This window comes from Manacus candei, unplaced genomic scaffold (assembly GCF_025592945.1).
Source record: "Manacus candei isolate 608988 ecotype Guabito, Panama unplaced genomic scaffold, ASM2559294v1 h1tg000008l, whole genome shotgun sequence".
NCBI lineage: Eukaryota > Metazoa > Chordata > Aves > Passeriformes > Pipridae > Manacus > Manacus candei.
In genome coordinates, this window is record NW_026138056.1 from 15907763 (window position 1) to 15934240 (window position 26478).

At 38.6% G+C, this 26478-nt stretch overlaps 1 protein-coding gene and 1 long non-coding RNA gene across 5 annotated transcripts in view; one reads left to right on the forward strand and one right to left on the reverse strand.

The window, feature by feature from the left end:
* SPIDR (scaffold protein involved in DNA repair) overlaps window positions 1-26478 on the forward strand; it is a 200835-nt gene that overhangs the window by 133005 nt on the left and 41352 nt on the right. The window lies entirely within an intron of this gene.
* On the reverse strand, window positions 891-25548 carry LOC127461976 (uncharacterized). 3 transcript variants are annotated; one of them, XR_007900248.1, is made up of 3 exons: window positions 25403-25548; window positions 15423-15515; window positions 891-1288 (listed from the first exon to the last, which is right to left on the reverse strand). It is a non-coding gene; the product is annotated as an uncharacterized LOC127461976 (long non-coding RNA). The 3 variants fall into 3 exon arrangements; XR_007900247.1 differs by lacking the exon at window positions 25403-25548 and adding an exon at window positions 16020-16308; XR_007900249.1 differs by lacking the exon at window positions 25403-25548 and adding an exon at window positions 16020-16040 and having other exon boundaries at window positions 15423-15518.

The window sequence follows — 26478 nt, forward strand, 5'->3', positions numbered from 1 at the left end:
GGCAGATAGTTTTCCTTTCTGACCAGTACTGAACCTTTGAATCCTTTCCTTTTCCTTTTATGGTCCTCGGGGTTTGAGACCAAAGACTGATTTCAAAGTCTTTCTCAGCAACTCTGCGTCTGAGATAGCTGTGTCTATTACTGCATTTTCTTCCTTTGGTTTTGCGCTAACTTTTGGTTAATGCTGGCTTAAAATGAAAGTGTAAGATACATAAGATTTTATTTTCACTCAGGAATGTTATTAAAGTGAGTTACAGTGGCAGAGCTTATATTAAGCTTCTAAGTCCAGCCTTTCAGGACATTAGGAAATGTCTCTTCCTGCAGACTTTAGGACCTGAATGGAGATGAGCAATTAGTTTAGCAGGTCCCATTGAGAACTCTCCAGATGTAATTTACAGTAGGCTTTGAAGGGTTTCTTCAAAGTTTTGGAGAATTTGAGTTCCTCTAAGCCACCCTGTTGGTGGGTAGTGGCATGCTCAATGGTCCTTCCTGAGCTTTGGAAATAATAGAATTCTCTCAATTCTTTCTACCTTGTAAGCCAATGTATAATTTACAGCACTCATTGATCAATAAAATTCCTCCAGAAGGAACTGAGGAAGATTATTCTTTCCTAAAATGTAAGCTCAGTCATCACCCACGGGAAAGTAATTATCAACATTGTTCCCAACATTTTTAAGAAGCCCCTTTAAATATAAGAGTTATATGGAACTTAACTTGCATTATTTTTTAAAAAGATACATCTTGTTGTGTGAAGTCATTGCTATGTACTTATTCATTCTTGCTATAATGCATATATGTGAGAGAAAAAGTACTTTACCAGCCCTACATCAATATGTGGTTTTGAGGACAGTATTGCTCTGTTTAGATTTTCTTCCAGAGGGCCACATTTGATCAAAAGTCAGAGCAGCTGACAGACCGTTATTCAAGCTGATTTTTAACATCAATTCTACCGCAGTTCAAATGATAATACTGTCTCTGTATTTTATTTCCAACTTTTAACCAAAAGTACACTTGCAATCACTCAATTTGAGATGGTTAACCTGCCCGAGGCCCACACCCTTCACAGGAATGGGGTGAAAGAAAACAGAAATCTCAGATTGCACTTCTTATGTCAAACATGAAATTCAAAAAAAATGAGAGCCCATTGCTTCTGAAAACATGCTGTAGTTGGGTATTCTCAGGTGCAGTTGCTAGACTGGTCTCTTAGAAGTTCCTCAAATTTTATAGATGTCCGAGCTCAGAAAACAACTTGTTTGTTGTTGTTCACAGCTATCAGGCTGTTTTAGATCCTGAAAAAAATAAAATCAACCCACTTTCTATTTTGCAAAGAAGAGAACTAACACTTCTTTTGCAGACTGAGGAATGGAAAACACCTCATACTGCTTTATCAGCTGCTGTTTCCATGGCTGATAAACATCCACATGAGACTTTTCTCCTCTATCAAAAATGTCTCTGTCTGTCACCTGATAGTGAGCGAAAAGGTCCAACGCCCTCTGGCAGTCCTTTGAACCAACTGATGGCTTTTTCTTTTGTAATTAAGAAGCCGTCTTTTTTTCTTTTTAAACTTCCTTCTCTAAAGCAAAATTGCCATGAAAGCAAGGTTTGTATATTATGAGGCAAGATGATTTAGGTTATGCATTGTTTCATAAACAAAAATTTCTAATTAGATATCAAGGTACACTAGTAGTTAATTGATTAGTATTTTCTACAGGCTATTTTATTGTATATCTTCTCTCGTAGCACTTCATAATAACCTAGATGCTGTTGTCACAGGGAAGCATAAAAAGCACAATAAGCTGAAAAGAAGCATGAAATTAAATGTGGAACAGGGGAAGTAATGCATTTGGTTCAAGGCATCCAGTTTCTAGTAAGGGACTGGCAAATTGTGGGAGAAACTTCTATTTTGATTGGAAGGAAATGGATTCATTTAGTAGGTTAAAACTAACAGCTTAGAAGCATAGAAATTATGGTGCTGCCTGTAGGAATCTAGCTTTTTCTCATAAATACACATATATAGAATATGACCTTTTACTGATAAACAAATGGATATGTCTGAGGGGTTAAACTCTGTTTAGCTGAACTGTTCAGAGCATTTTCAAAAGACACTGAGAAATCACTGCAGAAACTGAGAAGTTCTCCGGTTTCTGCTATACTTAAATTGGTCCCACGTTCCCTGTATTATTGTCAAATCATCTGCCTTTCCCCCCATTATTAACTGCTCTTGCAAATGGACTTTTCATGCTGAAGGAGATTCATGGGGAAAAAAAAAACAAAACAGAAGAAAATATGACTCCCTGTGACTGTCTGCCCATTTCCAGCATTCCTGGCATACTTTTTGCTGCCTTTTCCCGTCTGATGAGAAAGATACTTTTGCTAATGACACAACACATGTTTGTCTAAACCCAGTTATTTTGACTCTTTTTTTAAAAAGTCCTGGCTTAGGAGGATCCCAGAGAGACTCCTGTCAACCTGAGGAGCTCACTGGCGCTGAGGTGTCTGACTCACTGCGTCGGCCTTGTACTTTGTGTTCTTGGGATAAAGCAGTGTATAATTTGGATTTTGCTCCTGCCAGTATCTGTTTGTTTTGAGCGGGCCACGTGAGTTTAGTAAAAAATAGAGCTGGTCAGTTTTGTGCCTTAAAGGACAAGGCTGGTTGTGTAGTAGTCAGTGTAACAAAAATAGTTGCATTTTTAGAATTATTAGGCAGTTAAACTGGTCAGAGCACTCAGAAGATTTGGGTGAGGAGGCTGGACAGAAAAGGGTGTTGTCAAGAACGAAAAGCTAACCACTGCTGGTAGAAAACAATGCTAGCAGTAGCTGTGAATTCACATTTTAAAATCTGTGTGTAACTAGACAAATTTTCCATTCACTTTTCTTGGCACGTTTTGACCTATTTCCTACCTGAATATTAGCATTCCAGCCTACTATAACTTTCTATTCCTAGAATGAAAGAAAGACAGTGCATTTACTTTGAAAATTAGTGTGATCTGCATCTATGTGCTAGTCATTGATAGTTCTTTCGATTTTTCTCTTTATTTTGTTTGCCATTTGCCAGATCGTAGAGCGGTGGAAAGGTCTGCCACCATGCAAACAGGACCCTTGGGGAACAAAATATTTAGAAGAGCCTGTTTGAGTGGCTGGAAGAAATAGAAATGAGGAAAATCATATTTCTCTTTCTGAGCAGGCCCCGAGAAACATGATAGTCAGTTGCTGTAATTCATTGTGGTCTAGCAAGTTGTTGCAAGTTTCTGAGTAGCCTGTTGATACGTAATTCTGTGTAAAACAGTTTTATTGGCAAGTGATAATCCCGTGAAACTAATTCATTTCAAAGTTGGATTTCCTTTTATCCCCTTTTTTTCTTCATCCAATGATATTTGCTGTTTATCTTAATGCAGATCCAGTCAATGGGTTAACCTGTCTGGCAGCATGCACAACTAAAAGTTGAGTGTCAGGTGCTCCAGCTAGCATTCCAAGTAGATGGACCGATATATTGAGAAGTTGTCCTTCTGGTATGGAAAACCTACTTTAAATTCTGTAAAGCATATTGAAATAACAACAACAAAAAGTTTTAGAGGTCTTCTTATTTGAAAAGAGCCCAGATTGGAAAGAACTGTCATGAAAGATCCATGTTCACAGATGCTAACATCTGTCAGAATGTTTTTTGTGGCTGACTTAAATTTGTTTACAGCATTCCATTTGTTTTTTGTGTTTTTTTTCAACAAAACATTTGAAATTGAATGGTCATAAATGCGAGTTTTTAAAAATTACATTATATTTCTGGATGCGATTTTTCAAGTGGAAAATAAACAGGAAATAAGTAACTGAAATGCAGTAGGCAGTACTCCATAAACTAAAAGGTTTCTCTGATTTCCCCTTTTCAGATCCTTCTCTGTGAAGATATGTGCTCTTAATATTCTTGCAAAGTAGTCTAATTGCTCCTTGACAGACTTGTAATAGTTCTCCTAATAGCTGTGATTCAAGGTCTAGTAACTAGTTTCTACTTTGAACTCTCTTTTTTTTCCCCTTTTTTATTCACAGTAAAGACTCTCTTTTGCCTCCACCCTGTTCTATTTGTAATTCTCAAACCGGAGCCACCAAAACAGGGAGTAAAAACAAAAGACTGTTGGAAAAACAGCATTTGTATCACACTGTCCATCTAAGACTTTAATTTGTATTATATAGGTTAACACTGTAGCTTCCCCGTGTTGTTGCCTGCATAGCTATGAAAGTCTGTTTTCCCTGCTGCTGATGTTGCTGCAGATGGATAGATGGAACTTGGGCTTCTTCCAGTGCCGCTGTAGTACAACAATTTGTTAATTTGACATTAACGTTTATTTTTCAGTGCTAAATATTTACATAATCTTATTTTGTCCAAGGGCAAGGTGAAAGTACTGTTATCTGATATACTCTGCACAGATAAAAAAAAAGGACCCCTCAACGTTCACTACCGTTTTTCGGCCCTGCACTGTGCACAGGCAACTAACAATTTGCTGTTCTAAAATATGTCAGGGCAGTGATATAAACTGCTGATACAGAAAGAGGCTCAAGCAGACGATAGCCAGCATAGACCACAAGTGTGACAAGGATTCAGTCTCTTTGGAAAGCAAATGGACAGGAACAGAAACCAACTGTCAGATGGCCAACACTGTGTGCAGGCTCCTGTATGCGTCTAGCAAAAAGGAGACACTGGTTGCTTATATTTCCTCCATACTCAAGTGCTTAGACTGATCAGTAAAACATCCACGTGTTCACAGAAGACAGTCGCACACACCCCCCAAAGACTTTTTTTTCGTCAAGAAGGAGGGGTAGCTCTACTAACTAATGTATTCTCGATGACAGAGAAATTGCAGAGATCTGTAAATAGCACAGAGAGACAGATAAGTGGTATAGAAGCATCATTATGTAGAGTTGTTGTGTTCCCCACCACTTACCTTGTAAATATACCATTTCACACCTCCCACATCTGATGATTGCGTGCAGGGCTTTAGAAAGCTTACTGAAAGAACTAATTAAGATTGTCTTCTCTGAGGAGCTTTGTTTTATTTGCATTGTTTGCTGTATCTTCATCTTCTGAATTTTTGTTGGAAATGAAGCTTTATTGCACCTGAATGCCTCATTTCCCACTGCTGTTGGCTTTATGGCTATATCCACCCAAGTAGTTGTTTTCAAGGCACTATGTAAATGGGGGGAGTGGGAAGAGTGATGTGGTTCCCCTGTATGTTATCCTACAGTAGAGACCAGTCTAGGGAGAAGAAAGTAAAGAATTTGAAAAGGTAATTTTCCAGCCCTACAGCCACAATCAAGGCATGTTTAAAACAGTACGTTGTCTGGTTTAAACCAGAAATAGTAATTTTCCAGCACTTATTATGTGTCAAGAATTATTCTAAGATGGCCTATGTAAAAGGTATGGAATCTTACCCTTGGTTTTGACCTTTCTTCCCCTTGAATTTTTGTATCTCTGAGAGTTATGTGGTTGACAGAACTGAGAGCAGAAATTTTCCATATGTGTTTTACACGCCTACCTTTCACTGACTAAACGACTTCAGTCCTGACCTAGAGGTAGTCATGCTGAAGCTCTCCAAAACCTTTGTAAAAGTCAGATTGTGTCTCTGGAATTTGTTTTCCTTCTACCATTGCACCAAAGGCAAGGACCATGAGCAGTGAGAAATGTCATAAATGCCTGGATGGACACATGGTGAGTTAACAGTTGGGAGAGAAATTTAACCACCCAAATATTGCACGTAATTTCTGTGCAGCTTGGACAGGTAGACAGTCTTTGTATTCATAGCCTTAAGTATCTGTATAAATAGTGGATGTGCACAGAAACACTAGCACAGATTTTATATGACAGTAGTTTTCCAGAAAGGAAGATTCTTAGAAATAACTTTCTATTGTCAGCTTTGTAAAAGCTTCTGTTTGATATAAGAAATCAATACTCCTTGGAAAGGTGTTATGAACATACTCATATTCTTTTGGGAAGAAGGAGGTCTTATGTCCCAAAGAATCAGGAATACACAATCCTATGCAGCTTTAAAATTTTGGGCACACTCTACCAATTAAGACAAGACAGACTTTGAAAAGGATGATAATGCTGAAACACAGGCCTGGACATCTGTATCTTAAGCTTTTATACACTTTCTTTTGTAAAGTGCAAAAGATGAATATACAGCAAACAATGCAAATGAAACAAAGCTCCTCACAGAAGACAATCTTAATTAGTTCTTTCAGTAAGCATTGTGGTTTAAAATTGATATGCAACTTATAAATATAACAAGTTATCTTATGTTCATATATCAGTCCAAACGGGTGGCAGTGCCTGCTAGTTTTGTTCCATTTCTCACAGCCAAAGGCAATCAACAGCATCACACTGGGTAGGGATCTGCTACAGGCTGCCCTGAGATCCTGAAATGCATTTTAGTTAACGCCTCAACCCCCTCTTTGGCTAAAGGGGACTTCACAGATTTTGGAGAAGAACATACTCCTCAAATGAGAAAAGTGATGAACAAAGGCCTGGGATGAACTTACTGTGTATTACATTTCACAGTGTAAGGATTTGAGTGGATTAGCAGTTAAGAGAGATTTAGTTATTTTTGTCATTTTAGTCCTACAGTGAGAAAAGAAAGGAATAATTCACCTCATACATACACGTGTATGTTCAAAATGGTTTTCTAACTCACTGAATTTAGATACTCAGTTTGAGGTGTGTGTTTGAATGCAGTGTGAACTGCTCTGGACAACATGCTTTAATACAAAATATTTTTCAGAGATGTTTCACATTTGACAGGCTGAGAGAGTTGGAGCTGTTTCCCCACAGCCTTCTAGGCTTAGAGCAGCCTTCCAGTACCTAAAGGGGCCTCCCAGAGAACTGGAGAGGGACTTTTTACAAGGGCATGTAGTGAAGGGACAAGAGGGAACGACCTTAAGTTGAAGGAGGGTAGATTTTGATTAGATATTAAGAAAAAAATTTTTAATATAGGAGTGGTGAGGCACTGGAGCAGGTTGCCCAGAGAGATTGTGGACTCCCCATCCCTAGAGGTGTTCAAAACTGGGCTGGATGGGGCTCTGAATAGCCTGGTCTAGTGGAAGGTGTTCCTGCCCATGGCAGGGAGTTAGAACTAGGTGATCTTTAAGGTCCCTTCTAATCCTAACCACTTTATGGTTCTATTGTTAAATAGACCAAGAATGATGTCATGAAATTGTGGAGTGTAATTTTTGGTCGTATTTGTGTTGTGGGCTCTGTTTCATTCAGTATCACATGATAAAAGGAATTTGTTATTCGTTATTTTGTTTTCTCCTGTACAGCATCATCAATTTTACCCAGGAAGATGGCAATTATAAAAGTATGAAATTATTCCATATCTCTCAGTAGTTTCCCAGTTGTTCTAGACCGAGGGCAGCCACATGCTTGGGCCTGCCTGCCTAGCAGGTGGAATATGGTCCCTGCCACAACTAGGAAGTTGTGGTCCTGGTTCAGCACGTGGTGCAGGAACTCCACCAGCAAGGAGATATTCCCTTCTCTTTCTGAGTGAGGGAACAGGGGATCTGCAAGGAATGCAACATTAGTGAGATGAGGTAAGAGATTGCACTGGAGTCCCAGCTTTGCAGAGGTGGGAAGTGTAGCTGGGATCATGGAAGTAGAGTTCCAAGTGCAGGAATGTGTAGTAGGTTTTGGAAGGAGGAAGTAATGTGTGGAACTGAGGTTCTCGTATGAGGACTATTAAAGTGGTCATAAGGTATTAGAATATCATTTTATGCAAATTACCTTTCTGTCTGCTCTTTACTTTCTCTTGAGCCTACGTAGTTCCTGTGGATTTCCTCTCTGGGGCAGCAGCTTTCCCCACTATTGAATTCAAATATGATCTAGTCATGAAAACTACAGATGTTCTTGTCTTTGTCCTGTAACAATGGGATTATGCATTTTCCACTGCCTCTGAACAAATGCCAAAATTTGTAAATTCTGTTTGAAATGAGGAAAAATGTACGAGGAAATGAATTTGATTGGAAGATGTCACATCTTCAGTATGGAGCTATAAATTAACTGGCTCCATTATTAACATAATGTAAGTGGGACGTGGGAGAGCATGTTAGCAAAGACACTCAGTGCAAAAATGTTTTTAGTGTCTTTATTTCTATTTAATTTAATGGTAAGTGGATATTTCCTTTCCAAGGGAGCTGAAAACTGCCAAAACTTTCTTGCTGCACTCTGGGCTGTTTAGTCATGATTAAAAATATCTGTGATAGGAGCTCATCTATACCTTGGTGTTTCTGTGTATCTGAGTCATCATTCATATTTGGACTGCCAGGGTTTGAAGGAGAATTGTAGCAATAACATCCTGAGAGAAGAGGTATTTGATGTGGATGCATCAACAGTCAGGAAAGTCAGTGATTCTCAGGCTGTTTCCATTTCAACAGTGCATGTGGGAAGGTTGTGGATTTTTAAGAAATTGGTTGGAAATCCGGTTATATGTACTGACAAGAAGCGGGAGAACTCAAAGCAAAAAGAGGTGTCATGTCCAGTTTAGAGGTTGCAACCTTAGCAAATCAACAAACTGCAACTGGATAATTTCTTTTTAAATGCTTGCAAGGGTTGCACCTTGTTGGATAACATCTGTATGCTAGATTTGGAAAACTCCTGCATAGACAAATAGGTTCTGTTCTATGATTTGTTTGATCCCCACTGAATACGTGGAAGCTGGATTTGGCATGCCTGGTTGCAGTTGCTGCTTGGGTAGTGCAAATCAGAGGAAATTAAAAAGGCATGCGTTGAACAAAATCATGAAAATGAAGAATCATGATATTTGGAAATAAGATACTTTTTTTTTTTTTAATGAATGTACTTTTGAGTGTTTCCAAACCTTTTCAGTGAAGAATTTTCAGTTCAACCTTGTGTATAAATAGATTTTCTTTATAAAAATAAAAATTAAAAAAAAAAAAGCTAGGTATGATTCTTACTTACCAGTTCGGAATTGTGATTAGCCTAGCACAGTGGCCAGCACACCTGGCCTCCCTGCAAAGACCTGAAGGGTTTATGTGTGCCTGAGATCACCTGCTGAAAGTAACCACTTTCACAATAAACCTAACTATTTTAAAAGAGCAGATGAACAGTCCAATAGTCAAAGAATAATGAAGATTTTTTGTGTGCACAGCGTGGATGAATAAAAATTGCTGCTTTGTCATAGCACTTCAGTATCCTGATGTTTTGGTCTGAATTTGCAACCCTGAGTTGCGTGCATCCTTTTCTTCAAGGGAGTAGAAATAGATGCTTTTTTCCTTTTCTGTATATGTACTGGATAAACCCAAGTATCTTTCTTTTTTTTCTGCATTTTTTTTTATATTTGGCTTAATAAAAATATAAGTACTGTAGTAAGTTTTGAGAGCGCGCAGAACTCTCAAGTATAAAGTGTAGTTTCTCTGCTCCATGTATGTCACTGATAGCATTATTTATTACAACCCAATCTGTGACAGCAAAGCAAAGTAATATTACAGCAAAACACAGGATTATACTGTAAGAGTCGGGCTGCGTTCAAGCATCAGTGCACACTGACATTTTTATGCCTGTAGGTCAGTCCCTTGGTTAATAGATATTTCCTCCCTTTCTCCAAGCCATCACTAGAAGCTCAGGGCTCCGGGTTGCGGGAGGGTTTGCCGGGCGAGCGTGGCGGCACGTGGTTTGCCTCTCCCCCTGCGTCCCCCATGCTCAGTGTGTCTCTGCACACACTGTTCAGTAAACAAACTTTGGAGAACCAGAGCGAGCTGGTTCAGAGCAGCCAGTTCATTCACACAGACCTCTTGGAAAGCGATGCCTTTGCGCAGCCCTGACGTACGGGCTGAGGGAAGTGGAGAAGTTAGTATTTATGTTTTCATTAATGCTTTTTATAGCTGTGAGCCAGCTGTAGCTAGTTAGCATTAGCCTAGGACATCTATTAGCGTGCAGTCCTCTTACGCAGGATAAAGGGCTTCTGATGGAAACAGAGTTGTTACTCATGGTACTCACGGCTGTGTGTTTACATGAAGGCTGTTTGTGCTGACATAGGATATATATTAGAACAGCACGCACCTTTTCAATGAACAAATTTTCCAGGATTCAAGAGGATTTTGTGTAAAAACTTTTTAGTGTATCAAATGATGAGATTTCCATCTTTAAATGGCTTATTGCTTGTTTAAAAGCTGTTCTGTGTAAATAATGCTCTGCAGCTATGCAGATACTAAAAGTATTTTCTATTTAGCTTTTAGGATATATTGGGAATAAGCAGTATTCCTGCAAGTCTCAAACACACTACTTTGGACTGTTAAATTTTTTGCTGTGAATGATGTAAGCAACTGGCAGTAGCACAGGGTGAATTGGACCTAAGGGTTTGGCCTAGAGGAATTGATGGCTCAGCTGTCCTTCTCTGGTTTCTCCCAGTTCTTGCTTTTTTGGTTTTTTTTCACCTCTCCTTCTGGAAGCTAGTTAGTCAGAAGGGTATTTAAAAATAAATAACAAAAGCAACTGCAAAACAGAGAATGAGGAAGGCACAAGAAGTGTTGTTTTTAGAGCTCCAGTGTGACAAGCACCATGGTCTCTGGTATTTGCGTCAATATGACAATTTCCTTTCCTGGTCAGTCAGCATTCCCCAAACAATTCTGATGGCTCTATTCATCCAGGCAACCACAGAGGTGCCTAAAGAAAAAGCAGGAAATTTTGTCTATACCCTGCTTTGCAGGATTTCCATAGAAGGTGTAGAATGAATTTAGTGCTTTCTCACAGCTAATTTACTCATTTTAATAGTTAAAGCTTTGAAATGGAAAGTTTCAGCACTGGTTTCTCTCAAGTTGTCTTCTCCTGAGGAAGGTAGATTGAACTGAAGACCATTGTTTTTGTTCCTCTTCTTCCCAGGTCTTTTGCCTCTACTTGCAGTGTGTTTTACAGACTAGAGAAGATTCCTGAGCCTTTGTAAAATGGTCTCAGCTTGAATTTCCATTCTGTTATCTTTGTCACAGTCCCACCAGTTGTCAGTGATAAATTATTGCAGTCAAGAGGAATTCAAAAAGTTCATTGTAAAAAGCTTAAGTTTGCCTCTTTAAGCCTAACCTCCTCATGAAAGCGTTGATTACATCAGCCATCATCATGTCAAAATTTTACCTTTATGGTTTACAAAAAGAAGCTTTATAATGCTATTCTTTTTCATCTGCACAACAGTATCTGTATGTGAAACTGCTGAGTAGCCTCAGATGCCAATGTCAACTCACATGGCTGAACTGTAGTCTTACCAAGACAAAAAGTCAGGTTATCTCCCAAAATTGAATCACTTCTAATCTTCTGTTCAGATAAATTTCCTCCACCCATCCATTTAGGTGCACCACCCTTAATGATCCACTTGAAAAGAATGTGACAAACTCTTGAAAGCTCTGTGAGACTGTGGTAGCTCATGAATTATGCGTGTTCAGTGCCTACAGCCCTAACCTCCAAATAAAGGTGGGGAAATTTACATCTGCAGTATCTAGACTTCCCTACAGATCCTGTTCTGTGATTTGGTTCTGTATTACCTTTACAAATGTGGTCAAGGCTCAGTTCACTCCAATTTCAAAGTCAGCTGCTCTTTTGAGGACCAGAAGAATAATTTCTTAGGGGCAAAGTCAAGCTTTGATGTGCTTGCATTCTTCCTTTTAATGCAAACCAGCAAAATTGTGCTGGAATGATTTGCACCATTTGGTAAATGTGCTGGAAACTTGTTCATTGTGATCTGAGGGAAAACATTTTTGCTCATATTTACTATTCTACTAAATGCTTCATAAGCAGTTTTTTTTCTTATGTACAAGGAAATGACCTATTTGGTGTCATCACTTGCCAGCCCTTGGGCTTGTTTTGAACTGACTGTTCTGCCATTCAGAGTCCTTGCTCATTTGTTCCTCATGCCCTTGTGACTGAAACAGAAACCTCTGTGCAAGAACTTAGACTGGAGGAATGTGGATAATTGGGAAAAGCAGTTTTACCCAACCAAGTTTTCCCAAAAGATGTCTGGGACCATCAGCATCGTGCTGCTGGCTTTGGATACTGTGGTCATAGATCAGTGCATCAGATACTGTATTACAGGACCCTGTAGCCTAAAAAGCAACTCTTTCTCCTCCAAACATTTGGCAAAGGTGTTTTACTGTTTTCTCAAAGTTCATATTTCTGTGTCATCTAACTGAACACAGCCAAATTTAACATAGCCACATCTTGACTGCCCAGTCCTTTCCCTGAGTCAGTTGCCGATTGTCTTTAATTTTTCATTTTAATTTATGGCTAGCTTTCCCAACATTCAAAGAACATGTGTTTGAAGGCAAAGAGGCATTTTTAACCCTAGCAGGGCACCCGGTTACACCTTGGCTTTTGCCATTCCTCAAATGCTATGATAGTCCAGGTTAGTACATAATTATATCCTGCAGCCAAGTGAAATATTTTTTACTAAATCTGGCAGGAGATTTTATAGTTATTTTTGGATTTTTTTTCCTAATTGCTTGAGAATGGTCTTTTTCTTGTGTGTTCTGTCCATAGGATCCTAATGAGGCACACAATATGTGGGAGGCAGGGATAAGAGAAAGATAAAGCTGTAATTTCTGTCATCAGGCAGTACTGGGTTGACAACTACTAATTTTATCTAATCTATTCACTATATACCTCACTCCATATGCTGAGTAATTGCCAGAAAACTCCCTTCTCTTGGCCCCTTTGCAAAATAGCTTAATGCATCTTTTCTCTCTCTGTATATATCTGTATTATGTTAGTATATTTCAGATTTGAGAAATAATTGTTTTGCCAACTTGAAAAAAAGAAACCATTGTCTTGAGGTTCAGATGTACAAATGGAATGGATGTTGAAGAAGAGGGAGCTTTAAGGAGATACTGGAATTGGAGACCTTGTTGGTATATTTGGGAAATTCATTCCTACTCAGTACAACTCACTACAATAAAGATGAAAGACAGCAGAAAAAATTAACACTGATTTCTGTAGATTATTTACATGGCCCATTGTTCACACATACATTTTTTTCATCCATCTGTTAAAAATTGCTAAAGCATGTGAGCACTAAGCTAACTGCTTCGTATCTCATGTGCCCAGTCTGATGGAGTATGAACCTGGTTAAGGTTTCTAGACATTTGGTGATAATTGGTACATGTACCTTATGGCAGAAAAGTGAAAAAAAATTATTGTTCATATAGTGCCATTTAACAGATTTTCATTTCTGTTTTTGTTTGGAAATGCTGAGTTAATATTCCAGATTAATCTGAATTGGTGGTCTCTGCTAAAATTAAAGTTACAGTGTCTATAAATCAATTGTCACTTCATGTTGAGCGTTGAAAACTGTTAAGTGGAAACTGTGTCTATATACCAGTGACTGACAATATCTGAATTACACCCTTTTTTTCCCCCTAGTTATCAGTGACCTTTAACTACCAGTTTCCTCCACCAGTCAAGTCCCATTTTCTCAATCACCCACATTTAAAAGCTCAGATGTTTTGTTCTCAGCAGTACTTCTGGTGTGAGTGTGTTCTTGCAATTAGTCAAACTCAGTTCATCCTGTTGTGAAGAAAATGTTGACTGACCAGGCTTTTCCAAATGGGGAAGGAGAAGAGAAGGTAAGATTGGAGGAGTGTTCCCATACTGGGCACCTTAGGTCAAGGATGAATGCACACAAAGGTGTTGAAATCTTTGGAGAAGCTGTAGGCAATAAGTGAAAGTGATGATCTTGTTGGGCAGCTTCCCATGGGAGTTGGCAGGATGGTGATATGTGAAAGATGTGTAGGGTTAATTCTTTATTGAGCAAGTCACCATCCCTTCTGGCTTGTGTTTGCTAAACTATCCAGTAGGAAAGTGGGAAAATAAAAAAGAAATCCAAAGCAAGCTCTTTTTACTATGGAATTATGACTGTTTTCATTTTCAACATAATGAGTGGCCCTGAAAATTCAGAACCTTCAACCCATGACCCCACTCCCTTCCTCCACTGCCCTAGCAATGCAGAAAAATGCTGATAATTACAGTTTCCCTCTTTGCTGAGGCTTACCTGTACAGAGAATTCATAGGGAGATGAATGCCTTATATCTGGGTTCACATTTAAACTGTTAATTTCCCATAGTAAAATTGTTTTGTTATGCCCATCTGAAGGAATTTTAGTCTGGCTAGGTATTAGTGCCAGAAAGTTGTTCAGTGATAGCTTGTCCAGTGTTTTTCCCCCTAAATGCTTCTTGAGTCACCTTCCATCTTCTGCCCTTGGTCTAGGGAGTAAGAGTTCTCTATTCATCTTCAGCAGCAGCACTCAAACTAGATATCACGCAGTTCTCGACAACCCCTCCACTTCTGAGAGGCAGGAGAGAGGGAAGACCACCATAGTGTGCTTATGGAGAAGGCAGGAATGCCAGTGCTGAAGGAGAGTGGAACGGAGGGGGGCTTTTTGGGCCTCAGAGGCCAGAGTGGCTATGGCCATGGGGAAACGTGACCCCATGGGAGACTGCTGCACTGGCAAGCCTGAGCATATGCACAGGCAGAGAGCAGAAGCCCAGAAAACATGTGGCTCCTGCTGTTGCTGAACCCCATCCTGCCAAGTCTCCATGGAGGCCTATAGTACAGCTTCAGTAGCTTCTGGCAGCCACGGGCTCTCTGCATTGCTCATTTGTCCTTTGGCTAGAGCTTGCAAAGCACAGCTCCATCAACAACTTATCACATGCTCTGCTCTTCTGCCTGAAGCTCTCCAGTAGCACATGCCCTTTCTCCTTTCCCCTACTTTGTGCACTACTTAGTGTGTGACCTGCTATTTCAGAACACCCTACAGTTTACATGGCTTCTTGCAGTATGTAAATGCATTCTCTTCCCAAAGAACTAAAAATCTATTCTTTTTAAGACCTGACAATTAAGGTGATTACAAAATAGCTAGAGGGAGAATGAATTTGAGTTACATCACTGGGACCATGCAGTATCTCAACAAAGACTAATTCAGCTCACAGTGAAGTGTGTTTGAAAGCATGTGTAGTGTTTGTGAGCTGGAAGCAACCCCTGCCTGTGGGTAGCCTGATATTTTCCACTATGAAAAATTCTTGTGACCTTTTGTTTGCAAAGCTGTTTCAACTCCATTGTTTGCTGTAGACGTTTGATGTTCAGAGGGGAATGCCCTCAAGGTGGGAAAATGCCTTGTTTTCTTTGGCAGCAGGTACAGCTGGCTCTACCATGGAAACAGTTGGGGTTGGTAAGAGAAAAGGGCAGGGACATAAGAGGTAGACTTTCCTCCTCCAGCCTGAGGTTCATGCCACCCCAGGCAGGAAATATTTCAAGATGAGAGACAGAGCTGAAGTAAAGCTGTTTCCAAACCATTCTCCCAGTTAGGGTATAGACCACACTGTTCCAGCTACCTTTGTAGGGACATCACAAGATACTTTCCATATGCATGAAGCAACCTGGATGGCACTTACCTGTAATCTTACCCAAGGCTGACATCTTTCCTCTTTCTTAGGCAGCAGGACTCAAATGTCCCCTGAGTCAAACAGTCTGCTTGAGCTTTGGACCTGCTAATACAAATAGACATTGTTTAACCATATGTTGAAAAGCATAGGTGCAAATACTACAAAGAGTTGTAATACCAGATTTCTGCATTTTATATATATATATACACATATACTAAAATCTGAATGTGTCATCTGTTGATTTCAGACTATTTAACCTTACCACCTTCAGACTCTAAACAGGAAGGTTTATTAAGTTTTGTCTATATTTGCCTTGTAAGTTAAAAAAACCCAACACCACAAAAACACAACTTAGAATATGTGGGGGGGTATATATATATTTATATGAATGAATGATACTTATAAACTTTGTGTTTACTCTGTCTAGACCTATGTTTTCTCCCAGAGCAGCACAGCCTATTGCGGTTTTTGGATCAGGCTGTTCTTTCCATTCTCTGCTGTTTTATCGTCCATGAATTTCTGTTTCCACAGCACAAACTTGAGATCTCTATACAAAATATACTTTGCAGTCAGTATACCATTTATCAATGGACTTTAAAGTCTTACCTTTCTCTCCCCAGTTCAGTGTTATACAATAGAAAGAGATGAATATTGCTAAATAGTTACTATTTGTTTGCAGAATTGATGTGCCATGTAAAGCAAATAATTACACATACAAATAGTACTGGTAGTCACAGCTATTTCTCTTGCATACGCACATAAGGGATTTACACACTTGTAAGGTCATATTTTGCTTACATAAATGATCTTATCTTCTTGCACCCTGTATCATGTGGTATTCCAAACATTGCAAGGAACATGAAAAATGTCAAATCATTTTGGTATATGGGATACAATATAGACTACTTACAGGGCATGTAGAATAGGGTAGTACAGTGATTAGTATTTTATTCGGGAATTTGTATTTTGATTGTTTTGTGTTTAAAGCAGTTTGTTGATTCAGGGTGAGTAAAAGTTTTCTCTGAACAATTCGAAGTGAGCAGGGCTAAGGAGTTGTTTCTCTGAAAGGAGCTGAGAAATTAAAAACAACCCCCAAAAGTAGCATTGGAGGAGGAAAGAGAGTCAAGAGATGTTTTTTTAAGAAGATCTGTTAGAACTGCAACACTGTAGGAGTCACTGACACTCTTCCAAAGGTGAGAATGGAGGGTAGGCTTGGGACTAGCACTTCCTATTTGCCCTGGGTGGAAAAAGCGGAGAGAACACTCTAGTTCTTGGATCAGATACAGGAAAATAAATCCCAGAATGTGTTAATCTGGGGGGAGTGGGAAAGGGAGGAGAGGAAGGAGATGTGGGAAAAGAAGAGGAGGAGATGAACATTCGTCCTATTTATTGTGGTTTGATAGGTGTGCCTGGGACTGGTTGTTGGGGATTGGGTTAAGTGGTAATTGAGTAACAATTTATTAATCAGATAATCATTAATTCTAACCAGATAATGAGTGAGGGTAGGAGAAACTGTGTGTTTAAACAAACGTGGTTTTAGTTGAGAGCAACTATCTGTTACTCAAAGGGACTGGAGGGAGGACTCTACTGGACATTGCCATTTTCCTTTGTCAAGGAATCCTTCAAACCCCGATTGAGCCGTTTTTCATGGTGGATTGACCCAAGATTTGACCCTGCTTCCTTTTTGTCCCATCATCTGCTCTCCTAGAGGTTGTGTGCACCTTCATTGCTCATGTCTGTGGGTTGCTGGGATTTCGCCACTTGAAAAACACATTCCTCCATGTTACTCTCTTAATTTGATACAAACAACTGGCAAAGAGTAAGTACTTCTTTATGAGTAGCTGAACACTATCTTGAATAAAAGAACATTTTCAAGCTTATATAGGCATGTTACGAGTGAAGGGCAAGAAAAGATGAAGTGACCCCTATGTGAAGTTACTTTTATCTTCTTAAAAAAAGCCAAGAAACAAACCCTTTATCATGTAAGGGGTTTTAAGTCTTGATTGCATTATCAAGGTCTTTTTACTTTCTTCATCTTTCCACTTCTTGCAATTCTGCTAAAAAATCTTGATGTTATTGATGGAGTGACAAAACACAAGAACTGAGGTAATTGCATTAAGGGAATACTGAAAAAAACCACCTCATTTCCAGTTTTTCCTGCTATAAAGACTTATAGCTACTTTCTTGCTTTAAACTAGCATAATATAGCAATATTAAGCATTTCTGATGGTATTTAAAACTGTCTGGTAAATGTTTTAAACAGGTTGAGAAAAATTTGCCATGACTTTGTTGGTAGACTCTTACACTGGCCTTTTAGAAAGAGGAGTTAGGTAAGAAACTGAGGGAAGATGTTGCTATTTGAATACTTGAAGTCATGATTCATTTAATGCTTTAAATAAATATGGAATTTTTAACTAGCATACATTTATTTAGGTCCAGATTATCATTTATGAGTTGCTTGACGTTCCAAAAACCAGGGAACAAAAGACTCCTTATACATAATTTTAAAAGGTGTGGCAGTCAGGTAGGATTATCTCTTTAACCGTGTCATAATATCTTGCTGTTTTGTTAGGGCATTTTACCCTTTTACTGTTTCCTAGAGAAATATAGTAAACCAGGCACAAATAAGCTTTTAATTTTTTAAAAAATACTTCTTTTAACTATAGATAGGTATATTAGTCAACAGTTAATTTAGTCATGAAATCTTCAATAAACTGAAGTGGAATGCAGCATTTTATCCCTACACAGTAAGAAGTCACAATTACTATACTAATTTTTTTTAACAAATATGATTACTGTTTGAAGTCATATAACTAGTAATACCAGCTAATAAATACTCCCAGTCTCCCTGAGAAACAACCAGCCAGTAAACTAGTGAACAGTCAAATAAGTACGATACTTGAGGCTTTTTGAGAAGGATCAGTCATTTAGCATAGCTTGGGACCCAAGAAAAAGTAATTTATTTTCCTCCTGTCAATCCTGTTTTTCCATTATTTTGTGCTGTCCTCAAAGGCCAAGATGTATGACATCTTTTTGCCTAGCCATGGTGACACACGGTGCTGTGAAACTAATTCTGCCATGTATTTGTTGTCTTTTCCTTTGGAAAGTTAAATCTTTGGCATATTGTTCCATTGGACATCTCAGCAGAATTTGCTTTGGTGTTACTGGGTTTTCCTTTTCTAGTGTGGCACCATTATAGTGGTACCACAAAGGGAAATCTTCTGGATTTTTGTATGACATATTTTTTAATAAATATGATTACTATTTGAAGTCACGTAACTAATAATACCAGCTAATATTTCAGGAACATTTCAGGAAAACATGCGCCCTAGGTTTTGCTATACTGACAGTGCCTCAGAGTATTTTTGAGCTAAATGGGGGAGTTTATATGAAAGTGCATCAAATGTTGGAAGTATTAATAAAACCCTGGCCTTACCACAATCATGATAAAATTTTGAAAAGCCACCTCGTCTTTGCAGGCTGACTGGAAGGAGCTACTCGGTTGCTCTCAGAGATTTGCCCATTTATTGCAAACTCTTTAGACTTTAGTCTTGACAAGTAGTGAGGGAACAGGAGAGGAACCACCCTTTCTAAGGAGCCAGAGAAGATCAGCTTTGGAAATTATTTGATGCTGGGGAAAGCGACCTACTCTCTGTTGTACCCATATGACCTACATTTGGGAACTATGCCTGGATTAACTGCCTGTATAGAATAGATCTGTTTCATGGGGGCCTTACCCTACAGTTGTTGAAGTCAGGAGGTATAAATGGTGCATATTTAACCCTGGAATAATACTGTGAAAGCCATAGTTTAGTGATAATGCAATCCATCTGCATGCCCAGGAAAGCAGGACATGGCATTCAGTCTGTCTTAGCTCAAGAGCCATTTGGCATGCATAATTTTGTAGATACAAGGAAGAGGAGGCAACAGTCTTCTGTATTTTCAACAGTTAAAAATCTCATAAGGTTTAAAGGGCAGCAGGGATGTGTGCATGCTTTTGAATTTTCTTAAGAGAAAGTTTGTATCTTACTTGGTCAGAGGAGGAAGAGAGCTTTGATATCCCTGATCCACATACAGTCAAACCAACATGTTCCTGCTTGTAGAGTTAGAGTAAGGTTAGAGTAAGGTTCTGTTCTGTTCTGATCTGTACACACTGATCAAAACTCATATGATACACATTTTTAGGTGTTCCCATAGATTTCTCAAACTTCACTTAGACAAATGAGTTGTAGTGCTGAGGGCTAAAGCCCAGAGAAATTGTGCATAGCGTCCACTCAAGCTTCAGACCCATCTGCAGGATGACTTCTTTCATCAGGGTGAATAAACTGTGTTTCATATTTGTTTTAAATTCTGAAATCTTCTGCAAGCAGAACATGTTTCATATTTAGACAGAAAATATTCAGATGGGCTTCATCTTTCCAAGAGTTCTTTGGAGTAAGAACATTTAAAACATTGTCTCATAAACTGAATCACAACAAACAGCTCTCAAAGGCTACTGGAGTTCAGTGAGAGGTTTGGGAAGTTACCAGTAGTTATGTATTACATCAGGTGGTGTAATAAGTATCTTGTAAGTATTTTCACTTCCTCTGTAATGCTAAGTCTAGGTGCAAGTGTACATAATTACTATTATCTCCATATGATGGACAGGCCTATTTCGTGTGCATATTCACATATGATAATACTGTCCCTCTCTGAAAATAAACATATTATAAGTTTGTCAGTGGTGGAGGGGAGGTAAGTCTCTCTATAATAAAATCACCGAGTACCTGTCAGATAGATACCTCATTTGCCCTGCTGAATTTTTGACAGTTAAAGACCACCGTTAGCATCCTATGCAGGAGTTGATTTTGTTTTTATTTTGCCTGATACCTCTGTGAAAGGAAATATTTAATAATTTTTTCCCATAAATGTTTACCCGTAGCTCTCCCAAATTAAGAATGTCTCACTCTACAGGAATGTGAACTAAAAACCAAATAAAGCTTGTAGGCTTCACAACACGGTCATTCGTGCCAATGCTTTGGCCTGTGCTTAGAGATGACCCAGAGTCTGACGATTTATATCCATTTAGTTCTTTAAAAACAGCAAACATGATTTCTTTTCTTTCCCCCCCCCCCTTTAAATCAGCAAGAAAAATTTGCTGGTTTTGTCACTGCACCCTTAAATAGGTAGTATTTTGCTCATTATGAAAAAAGAAGTTAACCGTCTGTGATTCTTGCAAGTACGAAGTGATAAACTAAAGGAAGAAGTGTTTGCAACAGTCTCATTCACCAGATCTGCCTCAGTCTGAGAAAAGGAAATGCTAAAGTGAATAAGTTAATTTGAGCATAATAGTTGTTCACTCTAGTATATTTTGACAGTTGCAGATGTCACTAAAGGATTTTTAAACAATTTTTAAAGTTTATAAATAAAATAGAAAGCTAGTATAGCAGACCATTAAATAGCATCCACATTTGAAACTTTAGGTAAGTTAAATAAATTCAGTAAACTACACAGAAGATACATGAGAAGATGTGTGTCAGAAGTATAGTGGCTGGTAGTTGGACACACATTGAAATTTGAGTTTGAAAGCCTGACCTTCACTTTTGAAGACTGTTTTAAATATTCGGTGTTAGTGAACTGATTCTGCTGGGCAAATTAGGTTATGTGTTTGTGTGTTTTTGTAGTGTATAGCTGTAAATGCACATTGGCAAACTGAAAAGACTAAATGGAATTTAAAATATGCAAAAAAGTAAACTTTTTGTGAGGTTTTAAACATGTTTTCCATTAGACTGGCTTTCAGTGATTTTGAAGGTTTTCTGCTGTTCCTTTTAGGTAGCTTATGTTTTTTAATTGGCTTGTCTCTTCTGCAGTTATAAAATTAAAACGTGATATTGTTTCTAATGTTATATACACTATCATTTATGTAAATACTTTGCGTAAAAGTTATTTTTACAAGTGTTATTCTTACAAATTGGGAGGATTCAGACCAATATTTCCATCAAAACTAAGCCAAAGGAAAACTACTTGAGGCAGGAAGGTAGTGATGGACCTTCAGCTGGTGGTAGAAAGCCCGTTTGTTTTTATGCTTCATTATGGGTGCAACCAAAGCTGTGATCTTTCACTGGGGAAGTCTGTGCTAAATTATTCTCTTTCTCTCTGAAGTGGCTTGAAATTAATCTGACTCCACATCCATCTCCCCAAATCTCCTCGCCCCCGTGAACTGTCTTGTCACCACAACATTCCAGGATGCCCATTTCGGTGAGCTGGAACAGCTGTTTGTGATGCCAAGTCAGCAAATTGATGCAAAAGAAAAATAGAATCATAGAATCACAGAATAGTTTGGGTCGAAGGGACCTTTAAAGGCCATCTAGTCCAACCCCCCTGCCATGGGAAGGGACATATTCAACTAGATAAGGTGTCTCAGGGCCCTGTGCAATCTGACCTTGAATGCTTCCAGAGATAGGGCATTTACCACCTGTATGGGCAACCTGTTCCAGTGTTTCACCACCCCCCATTGTAAAAAAAAGTTTTTTCCCTACATTTGGTCTGAATCTACCCTCTTTTAATTTAAAACCATTACCCCTTGTCCTATCACAACAATATCTATTAAAAAGTTTGTCCTCATCTTCCTTGTAAGCCCCGTTTAAATATTGAAAAGCCACGATAAGGTCTTCCCAGAGCCTTCTCTTTTCCAGACTGAACAACCCCAGCTCTCTCAGATTGTCTTCATATGAGAGGTGCTCCAGCCCCCTGGTCACTGTTGTGGCCCTCCTCTGGACCTGCTCCAACAGGTCCGTGTCTTTCCTGTGCTGAGAACTCCAGAGATGAATGTAGTACTCCAGGTTCATAACTTTATTTTTGTGTCTGAGATGTGTTTGTTAAATTCAAATCAGTTCCCTAATCTGATTTCTTGTGCTGCTTCAGCCTGTTTTGCCATCACAGTTATAAGAGAGGACAGGGGACAGCTTAAGGCTGGGAAATCAGTAGTGTACAGCAGATAAACCTTCATTTGGTTCCTCCATTCCCTGACATGAAACTGGTTTTTAGTTTGTGGATGATAAATTTGTGGAATTTTTAGTTTGTGAATGCTAACCTCCTTGTTGATACCACCTGACAAATAGTAATTTCAGGTCTGAAAGTTCAAATGAATATATATATATATTTCTGCATGGATGTGTATATGCATCTACTTTTGCATAAGGAAAAATGTTTACTTTAAAATTTTGCTGGTTTTGTAGAGCATGAAAAATATGGAATTTTTTGATTTTACAGAAAAATCCTTTAGTGGACATAATTTCAAGTCAGAGAAAACAAAAACGATCTTGAAATCTACAGAGCACTCAAATGCATGCCATGAGAAGTTGAATATTTTCCTAGCTGAATCTGGTCATTAAAAAGTTTAGTTTGTGGGGAAGTGTAGGTGGAGATGTTAATATTTCTTTCATTACTCAACTAGAAATTTGAAAACAATGTAAAAAGTTTCCTGTGTCCTGAGATTGCCTATGTTAAATTTCAGTCCAGAACCAGTTTTAATATCACAAATCTTATACAAAGCAATTTGATCATGGAAGGTCATTTTGTCTCTTTCTAGGCAGCCCACGTATTCTGACCCTCAGCATTGCAAAGTCGTATTTCTGTTTTCTTTGAGTGGTTTTGCTTAATACAGACTTACGTCATCAGACATAGTAGATGTTGTTATTTCTTTTCACGTCATTATTCTTTGTTTTACCCACATACTGCAAACTGCCCTCATAACAGATCATTGTAATTTGATTTGATTATACAGAGGTGTTGGAAAGGACTTGGAAAGACAAAGAGAAAGCATTCCTTGCCTTCTCCTGGAAGGGTTGTTTTTCAGGAAAACTTTTGAACTAAAACCTTTTGAAGTGCAAAACTTGTGTGGAAGTTCTTACTGTACATTAAAATGTTGCTGCAGTGCTAAAAGATAATATTCATGCTTTCTGGGAGCATCACTTTGTGAGCAGCTGTGATAAGATTCTAAGCCATTTTTTGTGTAATGTAAATACCTGGTACTTTATTTCTGCCCTGTGTAGACCTCAGATAGGTTACTTTGAAAATACTGATAATTTAATTGTTTTCCAATTTAATGTCATTCAAATGAAACTACAGGTAAGAAAACTAGAAAGTATTTAAAATCCAGAGGATCCATTCTCCCCTTACTCCATTTCACCCACTGTGATATTGAAGTCATGCAACCCATTCTGCAACTGCAAATACCCAAAGTTTGAGCCACTTCTTAACTCCTAACGCAGTGATCAGGGTTAGGCAATCTTTTCTGGTAGCTTTAATAAACTGAGTCAGTAGAAGAAGAAGATCATTGTAGTAATTATCATAATTTAACAGTTATAGCAGTAGTTTCCATTTCTGTGTTTCTAAACCTGAATAAATAACACCATGTAACTGCTGTTAAGTGGACGAATTGTCTCTCTTCTTTAGGTACTCAGAAATACTGGTGGGTAGGGCTTTTCCCAAGTGTGTGTCCTTCCAGGCCAGCATCAGCACCCTCTATCTAGGTGTTGAAGTAGTTGTTTGGAAGTGATGAGCTGTTCCTATGACCTCATTTTGGAAAAACTGCAGACAGTGTTTCTCTCTGGCACCTGGTGGCTGCTTGCCTTCCTACCAAGGTTTGTAAGCACTGACGCTGCAGAAGTTAGCCGGAGTTACCAAGACAAATGCCTATTGATGCTGTAAGATTTCTGTTCCGTTGTTGACTTGTGAGTGTAAAACAGAAAGAGCTTCTGTTCACTTTCAAGTTCTTTTCCTACCCTGCTCACCGTAATCTTTTGTCAACTGGTCTGTTTTAGCTAGAAAAAAGTATTGCCCACTAAGGAACTATAACGGACTTCCACAAAAGATTCTTGCCACTTCATCAATTGGATGTTGTTCATGTAGCTGTATTTACAAAGTTGGGTTGTCCCAGCTCCTATGACTTAATAACAATGTAATAATAATTAAAAATTATAATACAGAATATACAAATATATATTTTTTATATATACATGTTTTTATATATGCAAATATATATTTTATAATATAAATATACAAAATATACACTGTTTATAAGGGTTTTAATGCATTAACATGCCAGCTGTAGGATTAAAACTAATGTCCACTGTGTAAAAGGAAAAAATGAGGAATACTGGGAATCTTCCATTGATACCTCATTGAAATTTGGGGTCAGCAGGTATACAAAGGCCAGTATATCCTATATCCAATAGTTAAAAACACATGTAGTATAGCAGATTGGGGAGAGAGGGAAAATTAATGGGAGAAGACAGTTATGAATTCAAATTAAACAATTCTAGGATGAAATTAAATGTTTTTTTGGTGTTTCATCCCAAATGAGATGATACCACATTTGTTTGCCCTACAAGAACATAAATTTTTGTGTGTCCTGTGGATAAATAACTTTTTGGTCAAGAAAGGAATGTTTGTGGTGAATTAGACTTCCATACAAATTGAAAAAAATTCAAAATCTAGTTCTCTGTGTGGAACATTTTTATCATATTTTGTGGGACTGCCATTAAAAAAACCTATTTCGGTAACTGGCTTAAAAAGAGCAGTGAAATATGGGTCCTTCCTGTTGCAATTTTGAAATTAAAATTAGTGATAATGATACATCCAAATGGGGTTAGGTACAGGTAGTAGTTACCTTTTCTCCAAGAAAATTCTCTTGAGTGTTTCTCCCCCTTTTCATTGGAATGCTTGTAAACCACTTTTGGAAACCATAGGTAGTTACACTGTAAAATCCAGATCAGATCCTGCAGTTGCTGTTGGGAGTCAACACTGCTTCATGCTTAGCAGAGTCCAGGTAAGGTAAAGCAATGGAGGAGGTTGGAATAAGTCTCTCTTTTTAGCAAGGTTCAGGGTCATCACTGGACTTCTCCACTGACTTACCTCAAATACCCAGTGGCAGGCTGCTGTTCCCACACCTAGCCCAGTACCTTTGTTTCAGTTCATACAAAGGCAGCAGGCTGTTCTCATGTTACCTTGTTCAGGATCAGGGCCTGAACTCCACCCTGGTGGCCCTCCAGGAGGACAGCTATAGTCATGTTGGCACCGGGAATGGTACCAGCAGTCTCAACCTCTTGGTCTTTCTGTAGAGGACCCAGGCTTTTTTTGTTTTCTTTCTAAATTTGATCAATCCTTCCACAGTGGGATGAGAGAGAGAATCGGAAGAGTAAAAGTGAGAAAACTCATTGTTTGAGATAAAAAACCATTTTAACAGGTAAAGCAAAAGGTGCACACTCAAGCAAAGCAAAGCAAGGAATTCATTCACTGCTTCCCATGGGCAGTCATGTGTTCAGCCATCCCCACAAAATTCAAGCTCTGCATCATGGATGATGGTGTCTTGGGAAGACAAATACCATCATTCTGAATTTTCTCCCCTATTTCTGCTTCTTAGCATGATGCCATATAGTCTGGAATATCCCTTGAGTCAGTTGGGGTCAGCTGTTCCAGCTGTGTCCCGCCCCAACTCCTTGTGCATCCCCAGCCTCCTCACTGGTGGGGCTTAGTGAGAAGCAGAAAAGGCCTTTGACACTATGCAAGCCCTGCTCAGCAGTAACTAGAACATCCCTGTGGTATCAACACTGTTTCCATCACAAATCCAAACCATAGACCCATATTAACTGCTCTGAAGAAAATGAACTCAATCCCAGCAAACCCAGTACATATGTTCAAATGTCTTTCTACAGTTGTTGTGAGAGAAGGAGGGGGGAAGACATCTATATATTGCATTTCTATTTCTTACCATTCAGTATGGCTTCTGCTCACAAACATACTTGGGTAAATATTCTTCGGTGTGCTGAATAAATATGTTTTGTCAAAACAAAGCCTTGAAAATTAATGAATAGTTACTGCACTGGAGGTTTGAAAAATATTTCTAGGAAAAATGGTTGGAAATTTTTCAAAGAAATAATTTTCTTTCAGATCAACTTGTAAAATAATGAAAACTTATGAAAAGCTTGGTACAAGCAAATGAAAAGTTGTGAAATTGCTGAAATGCTATGTTTTGAAACAGTGCCATTTTGCTACTCCAAAACCACTTGTTTAGAAATTCCAT